Source organism: Phoca vitulina, unplaced genomic scaffold (genome assembly GCF_004348235.1).
Source record: "Phoca vitulina isolate PV1807 unplaced genomic scaffold, GSC_HSeal_1.0 scaffold69, whole genome shotgun sequence".
In the NCBI taxonomy this organism is placed as follows: domain Eukaryota; kingdom Metazoa; phylum Chordata; class Mammalia; order Carnivora; family Phocidae; genus Phoca; species Phoca vitulina.
In genome coordinates, this window is record NW_022589772.1 from 5,157,666 (window position 1) to 5,172,230 (window position 14,565).

Sequence of the window (14,565 nt, forward strand, 5' to 3'; positions counted from 1 at the left end):
ATAACTTGTCTATGCAAACATTATTGTAAAGTCCTGCTGCTTGTAGTTGGACCACAGGAGAAAGTTATTATTTTACAAACCTGTGAAGTATGTTTAACACGCAAAGGCTTGTTACATGGTCAGTGAAGAACAGTAGTTTTCTGCCCTCCCATGAATTACTAATGCCCAGGAACAGCCTGGCTATCAGTTTCAGCTTCTTGGGGCAGGAGAGTAAAGTGAGCAAGGCCTGAGTATCAGTACCGGCTAACGGAGTTGTCGCGTTTAATTCCACTCGGTTTCAAACACCTTCATTTTTCAGGCTTTTCTTGCTTTTTATGTTGTAGTTTGAATCTGTCGACCGCACCGTGTGTTTTCCTGATTTCCATTTCCATGTTTATCTCTTCGGTTTCTAACTGGGTTGGCAGCCCTGGGTAGGACTTCATTCGGAGGAAGCCTGATGTCCTGGCCAACGCCGTCATCCAGGAGTCACGAGAACCGTGGTAGGAAATCCAGGCTCTGTTACTAGTTAGTTGGGGGACTGGACAAGTCCTTTAACCTGGATCTATTTCTCCACCTGTAAAATAGTGATAATAATCCCCTGTCTTCCTAACTGGTAAACAATTGTGCAAATGTTCTCTAAAATGTCAGGCAGCTGGCTGGGGAAATGTTTTGTTCCTGGGTAGGAGGAGTGCTGGAGGGTTTCTGATGACAAGAAGTTAAACAAGGTTTGTTTTGACCTTGAAAAAGTGAGAAAGGAAAGCTAGAAATTGTATGGAGCCACTTGGTTTCCTTTTTGAAGATGTAGCATTTCTTCCGTCTTCGTCCTGGGTATAGTTCACTGTAGAGCAAAGGGGAGATATGGTCTGTGATAAAAGGTAGCCAGAACTGTCTGCGTTAATAACTTAAGCGATAAAGATCCTGAAAAACTGAAAGTTTCTGGATCTGATAAATAGATCTATATCTACATTATACACATAGGTACATGCATAGGTGTGTATGTGTGCTAAGTCATACATACCAACAAAAACTGATAGCTTCGGGCTCTTTCCTTGGTACCTTTTAAAGTTGGAGCAACTTCAGTAAGTTAAGGGCTCAGTGTTCAGAGGAGATTACCTAGTTGAAGAGGTCTGGGCTAAATGACAGATAGTGAAGGGAATGGACAAAAGTACTCTTTATTTTATTTATTTTTTAAGAGAGGGACAGAGGGGGCCGAGAGAGAATCCTCAAGCAGATTCCATGCCCAGTGCAGGGGCGTCGCGGGGCTCGATATCAGGACCCTGAGATCATGACCTGATTGGAAATCAAGAGTCAGAGGCTTAACCGACTGAGCCACACAGGCACCCCAACAAAAGTACTCTTTAATTACAAGTTCTTTTTCTTCCCGGTCCAATGGATTGACTTACGTGGTACACTGGGTCTGTCCTGTGTCTGTGTTTTAATTCCATGACTAGACACTAAATTTGTTGAGGGCAGGGATGATCATTCCTTCTATTTCATTTGTGTTAACCCTGTTATGGATGACAGTGCTCTGTACACTGCAGGTACCCAGTGAATTATATAGCTGACACATGATTACTTATTTCTGGTATTACAACAAGATCTCATAAAATAAACACGAAAAACTCATTGTTTGAAGTCCTGAACTTTCTAGGTCAATCTCAAAAAAGGAAGTTCTTGACTGCCATAGTAATATTTGTAGGCATATTATAGGTAGGGGGGTGGGCCTTTTGGAAATTGGCTGAGTAATCCCACCTCGCGAGTAAGTAACACGCAAGAGCTGTAGCTCTATGCTCTCCCAACTGTGGGCCTCCGACCACGCATAGTGTCACCTGGGATACTTATTAAAAAATCAAATTTCTAAGACCCACTCAGATCCTAACCACAGTATCTGGAGGTTGTAGCTCCAGGCACCCATATTTTTTTTTAAATTTTATTTTATTATGTTAGTCACCATTCATTACATCATTAGTTTTGGATGTAGTCATATTTTAACAAGCACCCGAGAAGATTTGGATGCATACTAAAGCTTAAGAACGACTCTACTCTGTAATCTGAAGGGGTGACACACACACGTGTAATTCTATGGGAAGATGGAAAACAGCAAGAGAAATGAAATGTCCACTGCTAGCAGGAAGAGGAAGCTAGTCCTCCATTACTCATCAGGGAACTTGGAAGAATATTGGTGCTTTACTTCTTCTGGTGATACATTCTTGGCAGCTTGTCGTGGCTCATTTACAATTATGGTCTGTCCCTTTTGCAGTCCTGAGACAGTTCACCAGAATCTTACTTTTAACACCAATTTCTTGAATCTCTTGGGAATGGTCTTTGTAGGGCTGGCTCCTAAGCTACGATTGTTGCCAGTGAAACGTCACAATGCTGCAAGGACTTCTCCTTATCAGTTGTGGGCTCTCTGGCCACGACCGCGCGGTGGAAAGGAAAGGCATCAAGTGAACCCCGCCCCCCCCACCTGCATCCTCGTGATATTTCACGAGCGGGAGGGAGCTGGGGTCTTAACGGAGCGAGAGGCGAGGTAAGAGGAAGCGGGGGCAGTAGCTCAGGCTTGGAGGAGCAGGATGCCTTTAATCAAAGAATAGGATCTCCGTCTGAAGAAAGAGTAGAAGTCCAAAGATGAATATCTCTAAAGGGCAGCTGGAAGATGACCCGAGGGGAACTTTCCTCTCGGGGCTGAGTCCTAGGAAGCGAGCACAGGTGCGGGCGTGGGAGCGCTCCAAACCTTTCTGAAATCAGATAGGCGCTAGGCCCTTCCGAAAACACACTCGATAAGGTGACCGGCCGGCCCGCCCGCCCAGCGGCTCAGAAGCCAGAGTGAGAGGTTGCGGCGACGCCGCGAAGAGCCGTTAGGCGACTTGGCTCGCCCGCCGCGCCCCTCCTTCGCCCGGCGAAGCCCGCTGGGCCCCGCCTCCGCGGCTGACGTCCGGGGCGAGCGGAGGCGTGAGCGTGGGTGGGCCGAGACGTCGGCCGCCCGCGATTCGGCCGGCTCAGCCACACCACCGCGCGCCCCCGCTCCGCCCGCCCCTCCGGGTGCGTCTATTCCGGGCTCGCGCCGCGCCGCGCCGCGCCGCGCCTCGTCCCGCCTCCGCCGGCCGTCCGGGTGCGCGCGCGTCGCTGCGGCTTTTTCTCCGGCCTCCGCGGCGCGCCCCTCCTCGCCCCAGTGCTAGCGGGCGCGCGGCTCTTCCGCGGGCTTCCCGACTGCCAGGCGCCGGCAGGCTGCGAAGACACCGTGGGCCGCGTCTCCGGTGAGTAGCCCCAGCTGCTGACCCCTGCCGGAGTCGGCGCCCGAGTTCCGGTGGCCCCGCCGTCCTACACCTGAGCCCCGCGGAGGTGGAGGGGACGTCCCAGTTCCCGGAATGGGCTCCCTTTCTCCTGGAGCCCGGCCCAGCTATCCGCCCGCCTGCACCCCCCCCCCCCCCGGGGCCGGGAAGGTTCCCGGGGTCTCTGCATCTTCTCCGCTGAAGCCGGGCTTGCCTCTCTTCCTGCGGCCCACCGCCCCCCACCCCGCGAGGGCCAGAAGCATCCTCCCGACCGGGCTCCTGTGCTTTGCCGTGACCCTTTCCGAAGAAGCACCTCAAGTGCTCGCCAGACCTCCAAACGACCTTTAGGGCGCCCCTAGACCTCAACACCATCTTGTCCCCTCCGGGTCGGTCTGGCTCCGAGGGCTAGGGGATCTCTCTGGCCCTGGCAGCAACCGTCCTTTGGATTTGAGGGATGCCCTGGCTTCCGCTATCCTTTTAGCTTCCGTATCTTTAGGTATGTTAGAAAACGACTGAATTCTAGCAGAAGCATGCTCGTATTTTTTCCTCTTCTTTCTATCTACATCCCTGTCCTCACGAATGCTGTATATTTATCATTAGCTTTATTCACTTCCTCTTCCTCTCAGTTGAGTACCCTACAGAAATAATTGGTGCCGATGTCTATAGCACATAGAAAAATCGAGGAGAATATGATTCATTGCCTAACCCCCATCAAGGGGTTACATATTTTAAATAGGACGTCATTTCTCCTCTGCACTCCAGCATCTCCTCCTTCAAAGGCATTTTTCCACCCTCTTGAAATGAATTTTGCTCTAGTGTCTCACCTTCAAAATAATCAGTCATTGCTCCAAGAAATGACGGTGAGATGCAGAATAAGGGCAAAATGGCATTTGAAAAATGAATCCCTTTGACAGAGTAATAAGCAGTCTGCTTTATTGGTTAATGGCTAAATTGACGCCTCAGTTCATGTACAAAAATGAGGATGTTGGACTAGAGCACAAATAAGGTTCCTCTAGTGTTTTGATTCTAGGACTTCTAAAATCATGCTTAGTTCCATATTGCTGCGTGATGGAGATTTAACCTAATTAAAGCCCCATTTCCCGGTAGTTGCTTGTCACTTCAGTTTTTCTTGGATTTTGCCTGTAATAGTTGTAACTGTTCTTGATACATAAGGCTGTGTGCAAGTGGCGATTCAATTACAGTACCGTCAACGAGCATATCAGTCAAGCTTTTTATGGCATAAGGCCTCTTCTTTGAATTGTAAAGTAGCTCTCTTTTTCACTTGGAGCCACTAAAGTGTAAGACATGTAAGACTCCTGTTAGAATTAACACCCTCGCCACCATTTAGGTGGAAGATGAAACAGTAGACCGTTAGTATACTTGCACCATAGGATAAAGTACCATTTTGTTCTGATATGGGAAGTAATTTGACACTTAAAAAAATCTGTGGGAAGGTGTAATGCAACAATTAAAAGCTTTTCCCCTGAAAACCCTATTAAAAAAATAAGTGATTCAGATGAACATTTTTGTTTGTGTTTCAGGTAGGGGTGGGATGGGTGGAGGAGAAAGGAGAGTCTTGCTCAATTCAATAAGAGGAGAAATGAATTGGGGCTCTGGAGAGGCTCTGGATCCAGCTCTAGCTAATTGTATAACCCTGAACAACTCACTTCGCCTCTCTTCATTTTTGCATCTGTAAAAGTGCTGCGATGATTGGCAGAGTGAGCCATAAGCCCCCTAATTTGAATTCTTTGTTCTTCTACTGAAAAAAAAAAAAAAATATATATATATATAATGAATCTGTATATGTGATTATATGACGTAAGTTGCATTAACGCTGTGCTGTAGGTTCTTAGTTATACCAGTTGTCTAGAATGTTTTTTCAAAGATCTGCATATGCTTGTTCCAATGTATGTGTGCACAATTCTTAATTCATCCTTATCAAATGAGTGGAGACTATATGTGGAAGTCTATAAATTGGGAAGCATTTTACAAAAGTTGGGTATTGTTAACTTCTGCTTGCAAGTGAAATGTGTGCATACCACACTCTTTAAAAAATGTTCGTGGCTTTTAGAAGTTTGAAAGTGAATGTGTACATACTTCCTACTGCCTTGTAACTGTAATTGACTAGGAACCTTAAAGACTATGCTGGCATCTCATTCATTCATTTATCACTCATTGAGCTTATCTCGTTCCTTCAGCTGTCACTTATTTTGTGCCAGGCCACCAGGATATGATGGTTAAGAAGACCATCTTTATGACTTTATAGTTTGGGATGGTTATGGGAGGGTTGTGAAGAGATAGATGTATATACAGTTTATTTTTATTAACAGCAACAGCAGCATTCAAATCAGGGACATAAACAAAATCCTGCGGACCTCACAGCTCCATAGGGGAGGAGGAGATGATTGTATTGATTGTAGCCTGTAGCTTCTCTTCCTGGCATTCCTTTTCTCTCCCTTCCTTGACTTTCAATTCCTGAGACGGTAGCAAAAATAAAAGCTTTATTTTTCCACTCCTATCACTGGCTGGTGTTCTATACTCTTTTTCATTCTTTGTCTATTAACCGTTCATTTTGAGGTAGCTGTAGATTCTCATACAGTTCTAAGAAACAATACCCTTTATCTAATTTTCCCCAGTGGTAATATCTGCCTAGCTGTAGTATAATACCACAACAAAGAAATTGAAATAGATATAATTCATCCACCTGATTCAGAGATCACAAGTTATCCATGCATTCATTTGCCTGTGTGTATTTAGTTCTGTGCAGTGTTATCACATGGGTAAATGCATGTAACCACCTCCAGGGTAAAGATACAGTTGCATCACCACGAGGATCCCTGGTGTTGCCCTTTTATAGCCACAGCTATCTCCCTCCCTCGCTGATCCCTGGCAACCACTAATCTGTTTTCCATGCCTATAATTTCATCATTTCAAGAATGCTATATAAATGGAATCATACAGTATGTAACTTTTGGAGATGGGCTTTTTTTTTTTTTTTTTCCTCCATTTAGGGTGGTTCCCTGGAGATTCTTGTAGGGAGTCTATCTTGTATCCAGTTAGTTCCTTTTCATTGCTGAGTCATATTTGGTGGTGTAGACATGCCCCTTTGCTGTGTCGTATTCCATGGTGTGGCTATGCCCCAGTTTGTGTCACCGTTCACCAATTGAAGGACATCTGGTTGTTTCCTGGTCTTTGTTCTGAACCAATTATAAATAAAGCTTCTATGAACGATTGTGTACTGTTTTTTGTGTGAACACAAATTTCCATTTCTCTGGGGTAGAGGCCCAAGAGTGCCGTTGCTGGTGGTAAGGTAGTTACATGTTTCATTTTAAAAGCAACTGCCAAACTGTTTTCCAGAGTGGCTGTATCATTTTGCGTTCTCGCCAGCAGTGTATGAGGGCTCTTCATCTTTGCAACATTTGCCGTTCTTATTATCTTCTGTTTTAGCCATTCTGATTGGTGTCTAGTGATATCTTGTCACAGTTTTAATTTGCATTTCCTCAGTGGCTAATGATGTTGAACATCTTTTCATGTGCTGATTTGCCATCTCTGTATCCTCTTTGGTGAAATGTATGTTCATGTATTTTGTCCATTTTCTTGTTAGATTTTTTTTTTTTGTACTGTCGAGTTCTGAGAGTTCCTTATATATTCTAAATACTAGTCCTTTGTTAGGTACGTGGTTTGCAAATATATTCTCCCAGTCTGTAGCTTGTCTTTTCATCCTCTTCAGAGGGAGTTTCAAAGAACAAAAGTCTTTAATTTTGATGAGGTCCAGTTTATCAATTTTTCCTTTTATGGATGGTGCCTTTGGTGTCAAGGGGTCTTCTGTGCCTTTGTTATTTAATTTTATTCCTTGCTGTTCTGTATAACATTCAATATTTCTGTAAGCAGTGGAACATTTTTTCATTTCAATGATCCTAGAGCTCAAATGTGTTCCGTGAACAAGTGGTCTTGATGGCTTAGAGTGTGAATACATACTCACACATGCTCTTGCTATATTAAAATGGCTGCCATCTTTTGTGCCTTGCAAATATAATTTCTGCCTTACCAGGCTGTGAAGTGTTAAAATTAATATTTTAAAATTAAGTAGATACGATGTGCCAAGGAGATTTTTGGTTTCACTTTCTAAATCAAAACTATTTTGGCAAAACTGTATAGTTTTTTTGTTTTTTAATCAAGCTTTTTGGTAAGTGATCCAGAGAACAAATCTGTCTTCTCATTTAAAGTTTCCTTCTGTGTTTCGAGTAGTGAGGTCATGACTCTTGACGGTGTATTTAGTAGGCTTTTTATACTCAGTGTTGATTACCAGAATAAGGAATAAAAGACTGTTGAATTTGTACGTCTAGGCTGTATATTTTTCTTTTAGAGGAGTTACTTAGTGTTCATTTTCTTTAAAAATTATATTTTGAACAATGGATGTGTTTCTTTTATGAGAAGAACTTACAGGAAGAGATTAGTGAATAATTTTGAGAGTATTCATTTCTATAAGATGGTACTGAAATTATTACTTGTCCCTTCAGTGTCACCATATTTGCTCAAATAAGTGTACGGCTAGGGTAGCGGGTTCCTATTGGATAAAGATCAATCACTGGTGTAAGGCAAGGGCTGGCAAAATACTGCTGGTGTTCAAATCCTGCCCACTGCCTGTTTTTGTAAATAAACTTCTCTTGGAACGCAGTCACATCCATTCATTTATACATTGTCTGGCTGCATTCAAAATACAGTATCAGAGTCAAAACAGAGAATGTATGGCCCCCAAAGCCTATTTACTCTCTGGACCTTTCCAGACAAAGTTTACCCAGAGATAAAGCAACCTTATAAATTATTGAGTCCCTGTGTTCTAAAGGAAATTTAGCAAACTTTACTTTGACTTTTAGTACCTTTTATTTTATTTTATTTTATTTTATTTTATTGTACCTTTTAGTTACATTTCCATGGGAAGCTGTGGTTCAGAAGAGTGTATTCATTTTCTTTACTAAGTCTATAAGGCGCTGTGGTCTAGAAGTAGCAGTAAGGAATGGACGGAGGGTTGGGAAAGTGGATTTTGTTGTTGTTTTTCTTGTGAAGTGTGGGCTATTTCAGCGTGATGCAGATTTTCAGATACGGCAACTGGTGAGATTCAGCAAGAGGTCTATGCATTTGTGATGTCCTTCGGAGATCCTAATTGTAAGCCAGGGCGCGAGTGACAGAGCCAGCTACAGCAGTGCTGTTGTCCCCTGCTCCCAGCACTGCTCCCAAACCTTTAAATACATAGTAGTCTAGGCCTAGCAAGCCGAACTCAGACTGTTGGTTTACTGTTTTGTTTGCGTAGCTTTCTTTTGTCAGTTCGAAGTTGACACTTTAGTTTTCTTAAATGCTCTATGGGTGATGTTGAAATTGGAAATTGAGTGAGGACAGTTGGCTCTACATTGGGAAAGAAATGGATCCCGGCCTCCCATCATATACAAAAGGAAATTAAGGATGTATTTAAAAAAATTTAGGTATATATTGTAAAAAAACTTCTGGAAAGCATAAGACAACCAGAACAGAGTTAAAATGCAAGTGACGGGACTAGGGGAAAATGCCATTTACATATGCAATAGAAGCTTTAATTGACTTCTACCTAACTGACTCACCACATGACATGATGCCCTTCGTTTCCTTTGTAAAATGCACCGCACTGAACACTTGCTATTAGTAGGCTGGTCTCCAGAATGCTTGAGGACACACCATTGGAACAGATGCTTTTGTTACTTAACCTATAAAAATTTATAGATGAAATGATAAGATGTCTGGGATTTGCTTCAAATTTTATGGGGGATGGGGTGGAGGTGAGGAGTGCATAGAGATGTAAAAAAAGAAATTCACGTGTGAATAATTGTTGAAGCTGGGTGATAGTTATAGTCAAGTCATTATAACAAAACAAATCGAGTGTTTTGGAGAGTTGATGAAAACAAGTGACTACTGTCCAGTTAGGTGTGGGTAAGACGACAAAAGATTTGTTTTTTTTAAAGATTTTATTTATTTATTTGACAGAGAGAGACACAGTGAGAGCAGGATCACAAGCAGGGGGAGAGGGAGAGGGAGAGGGAGAAACAGGCTTCCCGCAGAGCAGGGAGCCCGATGCGGGGCTTGATCCCAGGACCCTGGGATCATGACCTGAGCCGAAGGCAGATGCTTAACGACTGAGCCACCCAGGCGCCCCTAGATTTGTATAAAATAAGGGAAAAATCTGAAGTTTTCTTCACTCACAGTGCTTTGTAAGTGTCTTTTAAGTTATTTGAAGTTATACATTTTCTAAGAATTCAGTTTAAATTTCTTCATAGTCAGTGGGCCTGGAGTTAAAGAAAAAGGTCTTCTTGTCCTCTTGGCCCTCTATCAAAAGTTTGAGGAATGTGTGTACATTTACTACTGATGAAATGAAGTTAAAATGAAATGTTTGTCATGTGCATATTTCTTATGATTGTTTACCTTAATTGACCTTTTCAATGAACTTATCAACTGTTCCAAATAACATTAGGTAAAAAGGCTTCTACTATATACTCTGGTTTCTCTTCAGATCGCATAAATCTTTCACCTTTTACTAAAAAAGACTTCTACTATATAATATCCATGATATATAAAGAGCTCCTACAAATCAATAAGAAAAAGCACACATTAGAGAAAGTAGCAGAGGGTTATGAATTGGCATTTCCCAGAAAAAGAAAGAAAAATGATGAGTAAGAAGAAAGATGCTTAAGTCCCGTCTAGTAATTAGGGAAATGAAAACTATTTTTCACCAAATACATTGGCAAAACTAAATATAACATCCACTTTTAGCAAAGAAATGGGTACTATCATACATTGTTACTGAGAGTGCAGATTGTACAGCTTCTTGATAAAAAATACCCACACCCTCTCATTTTAAAATGTATGTATGTTTTGACCCAGCAATACTGTTGGGAAACTAGGGAAATACCTGCACATGTGTATGAAGATACATATAAGGTTTCACTATAGTGAAACTGGTCATAACAGTGAAACCTTCAGAGCAACCTGAATGTCCATCAATAGGGGAATTATTTAAATAATAATATGCTGTTCTATGGAATACCATAGGGCTATTAAAAGAAACCCTCAGATAGACCTATATAAACTGACAAAGGTGTTCCAAAGTTCACTGTTAAAGGAGGGAGGTTCGGAAGGAGGGAGTCAGCCCTGTCCACATACCACGATTCCACTTACCTAAAAACAACAGCGGACCCTTACTATGTGCGTGGATAATACAAAAAGGTCTGATTGATACATACCATCTCTGGGGGAAAAGGGAGTGTTGTTAAAGGAAGGCAGTATAAGGCATACTTTAATTTTTTACCCTGTACAATTCCATGGTGAGTTTCTAAATTTGTGATTACTATTTTGACAGTGATTATACAGATGAATAGTCTGACATATTTACACCCTGGAGGATACTTCACTCCGATCCCGATATTGTGCATTATACGATGACACTATGCTAGAAATGTAGTGCCTTGTGTTTAGTGAGCACTCCGGTACTTTTTTGGTAATTTCTCCCTTAGTTAAAGTACTAGTTGTATCTTTTAGATTTTCTACACTAAAAATGTAAGTATAAAGAAGTATAAAGGCACTGTAATTCCATACCCAGAGAGATCTATTGCCAACTTTTGGGTATATATGTTTGTGCACACATATCTGCGTACACACATGTAGGGGCACTTGCATGCACACATACGCACACATGTGCACATGTGCAAACATGTATCTTTCTACAAAAATGGGTTCTTACTCTATATACCGATTTGTAACTTGGCTTCCTTCAACTTGGCATTATATTGTGAGCATCTTTCAGGATTGGTAACTATGAATAAGTGAAAAAAACCTCTTGGTGGGAAAGGAAAAACACTGCTATGTAAATACAGTGTTCTAGTTAAAATAACTGGTTTCTAGGACAAACTATAATCTTGCAAAAAAAAAAAGTCATGGTCACCAAAAGTGAATAACCGAGGAATTTAAAAATTCTCAATGCTGAATCAGTTCAGTTCTGTTTTGAATTTAACTATGAGCATGTTCTTTAAATTGTAGTTACTAGTAATGATGGGTAAGTGCAATATATCACAATGTCATTAGCAATCTGTTTTGGATTGAGGTTTTGTTTTGTTTTGTTTAGAGGGGGAAAGAGGGGTGAGGCACAGAGGGAGATGGAGAGAGAGACTCTTAAGCACGCTCCACACCCAGCATGGAGCCCAACTCGGGGCTCCGTCTCCCAACCCTGAGATCATGACCTGAGCCGAAATCAAGAGTCAGATGCTTAACCAACTGGGCTACCCAGGCACCCCAAGGAGTTTGATTTTGACAAGGACTTTAAAACTGAACTTGAACAGTTACTTTGATTTAGAGAAAAAACAACAGTTCTAATTTTTGGTAAAGGTGTGGGCATATTTGTATTCTTTTACAAGTTATAAAAGTGAAGAAAATCTAGGTTTTCTGTAGCAACATGAATCTTTGTCTATGATATCTGCATCTGTAGTATATAAAACTGAATATTAGAACTGTGTTGGAGGGTCAAGTTTGATTTGGGCGAGTACATATGCATTCTGCTCTCATGTCATCTAGAGGCATTTTTTTAAAAAGTTTATTTAAATAATCTCTGCATCCAGCATGGGGCTTGAACCCACAACCCCAAGATCAAGAGTCGCAGGCTCTTCCAACTGAACCAGCCACAAGTCTGTCTAGAAGAATTTATTAAGTACATCCACTGAAGGTTCATTATAACCTCTTCCGGGTTTATGCTGTGAACTTAGAGGTGAAAATTTTACCTTACTTTACGTTACACTGAATACTTTTTGACACTTGAACTATTTTTTTTTTTTTTAAAGATTTTATTTGTTTGACAGAGAGAGACACAGCGAGAGAGGGAACACAAGCAGGGGGAGCGGGAGAGGGAGAAGCAGGCTTCCTGCTGAGCAGAGAGCCCGATGCGTGGCTCAATCCCAGGACCCCCGGGACCATGACCTGAGCCGAAGGCAGACGCTTAACGACTGAGCCACCCAGGCGCCCCGATACTTTAACTATTTTTAATGAATTCAATAGAGTACCAAAAGAGTCTACCTTGCAGACAATGGTATGAATGTGAAGGCACATGGTAGCTGCTTGTGTTTTTGCTATGGCAATTGAAACAGTGTCCCTGTTCTCCAAAGCTGTGCATCTCGGTTTTTTTGGGAACTGATTTCGCAATACGAGGGTTTTTCTCTCATAGGTGCTGTCAAGGGAGCGGATTTTATGGAGGAGTCAGGATAGAGGTTCTGTATTTCCCACTTGATTAATGAGAGGGGCATGAGGTGTTGAAAACATTACTGGTAGATTCTAGTGGTTGTGAGGTGAATGCAGTGGAAGGCCTGGTGAAATACCTGGTTTCTCTTAGGTATTCTGTGTACTGCCTTGAATATATAGTTAAAGGATTTAAATACGATAAAAAAAAGCAGTGATAGGGTTTCAAAGGACCACTCCCCTGGAGGTACCCAAGGGAGGAGTCATCAAAGAAAATCTGGAGAAATGAGCAGAGCTGCTACCGTTGAGATGGGGATCATTCACTATGCTCAGAATATGTTAGTCGTTTCTGCTTCTCAGATGAACTGAAAGCTCAACATTTCCCTCCGACAGGAAACAGGAACTTGGTGAATGAGCTTAAAATTCAGCTGTGGCTTTGAAAACTGAAGAGAAGAGAGAGTTAGCACTAATATCTCATGGGATGAATCCAAATAAAAGATGCTATGTTCCACATGACCACTGCAGATACGGAGAAGTTGCTTAAAAAGAATAGTTGAAAAATCCTAACTTGACCGAGGGGTCGAACTGGACAGAACTAGCTATAAACAATTGTCAGATGAATGTGTTTTAGGCAAACAGAGCAGAAAAGAGAAAAGCAGGCTGGGGAAAATGGCATTCTTCTACCTGGAACCACAGAAACCTTCAGGATTTGGTCAATTGCAAGGTTGGTCTAGGATGGTTTGAAGTGTTTGGTAAAATATTTGGGATTCCCTCGGTGCCCAGGCAGTTCCTTACAGGAGTAGGTTAGAATTTCTGTGAAGTAAGTAGTTTCCATAACCAGGACACTAGAAAAGATGCAGGGCTCAGGCTCATTTTTGGTGAATTACAGCAACCCACAGATGGGAAGCTATGTGATGTTTATTTCCCCAAATAGAAAGAAATGTAAGCATTAGCATATTCATTCAAATACAGTTACATTACACATTTTTAAGCAAAATGATTGAACTCATTGGGATGTTGTACAACTCAAATTTTCCCCCAGAAATTTTTGGATTTCTAGATTTTGTTTTTAGTGTCAAGTATAAAGGCCAGGATTTTCATGTGGAAGCAGATTTTTAATTTATTACATATTTACATTAATTTTAATATTGTCTTGACCACCAAGACATTGTTGAGTATTAAAATGTTTGCAGGTTGGTAGTTTTCTTTAGGAACTGTCCCCCAGAGAATTTATTCTTTACAGGTGGTATCCCTTAAAGTAGTTTTAGAGGAGATAGCTGCAAAATGGAAACCTTCATGAACCCCCTGCTGCCTTTTTATTCTTGTTTTGAATTGGAATCCCCCCACCTAACTTTCACAGCATTTCTTTGGGGATTACGTGGGTAGAAGTGAATGAGGGATGATTCTTGACCCCAGGCATACAAAATATTCAGTGGGTTTAAAATGACACCTAGCTCAGTGGGGCCCCCCTGGAGCTGCTGTAAGCATAGGTGTTGTACGGGGTGGCACCCTGGCCCTTGGGAGGAAGAAGTGTCAGACATGTCAGTGCCCAGATGGCTCCCCAATTCCTGTCTCATCTCCGCGGTAGCCTGCATCTATGTTCTTGTTCTTTGCTTACGTGAAATGATTGTGTGGAGTGATTGGCCTATGGTTGCAGTGATAACATTTGGTGAAATGGGAGAGCTGTCCCTAACACAACTTTCAGACAGCTGATCTTGTTCTCAAAAAGCCCCTGGCCCTAAAGATGGCAGGTTTTGTTTTGTTTTGTTTTGTTTTAAAACCTCATAGGGAGAAAGGGCTTGCGTACAATCTTGTTTCTCGTCCTCAACTGAGGAAGCTGGACCATCTCCCTGCCCGTCTTTGATTGAAGGGATGTGTTGCTTTAAGGCATAGCAGGCAGGAAACAGGAAGTGGGTGCTATGCCAGGGCATTACCAAAGGAGTAGGAAGTGGCAGTGAATATATGATCTATACCCAGAGTGTATCTTAAGGTTTGAAAAACCAGGAATCGCAACTCCAGTTTGTGCTATGAAGACATATTTCAAAAACCAGTTGTAGCCTATGGGGTT

At 42.1% G+C, this 14,565-nt stretch overlaps 1 protein-coding gene across 1 annotated transcript in view; it reads left to right on the top strand.

Annotated features, from left to right (window-relative positions):
• The first annotated feature begins 3,072 nt into the window (after positions 1 to 3,072).
• The window catches only part of ACSL4 (acyl-CoA synthetase long chain family member 4), an 80,955-nt gene continuing 69,462 nt past the window's right edge, over positions 3,073 to 14,565 (top strand). Inside the window, exon 1 of the mRNA XM_032392700.1 lies at positions 3,073 to 3,236. The gene's annotated coding sequence lies outside the window, so the exon portion shown is untranslated. The remainder of the gene's footprint in view (positions 3,237 to 14,565) is intronic.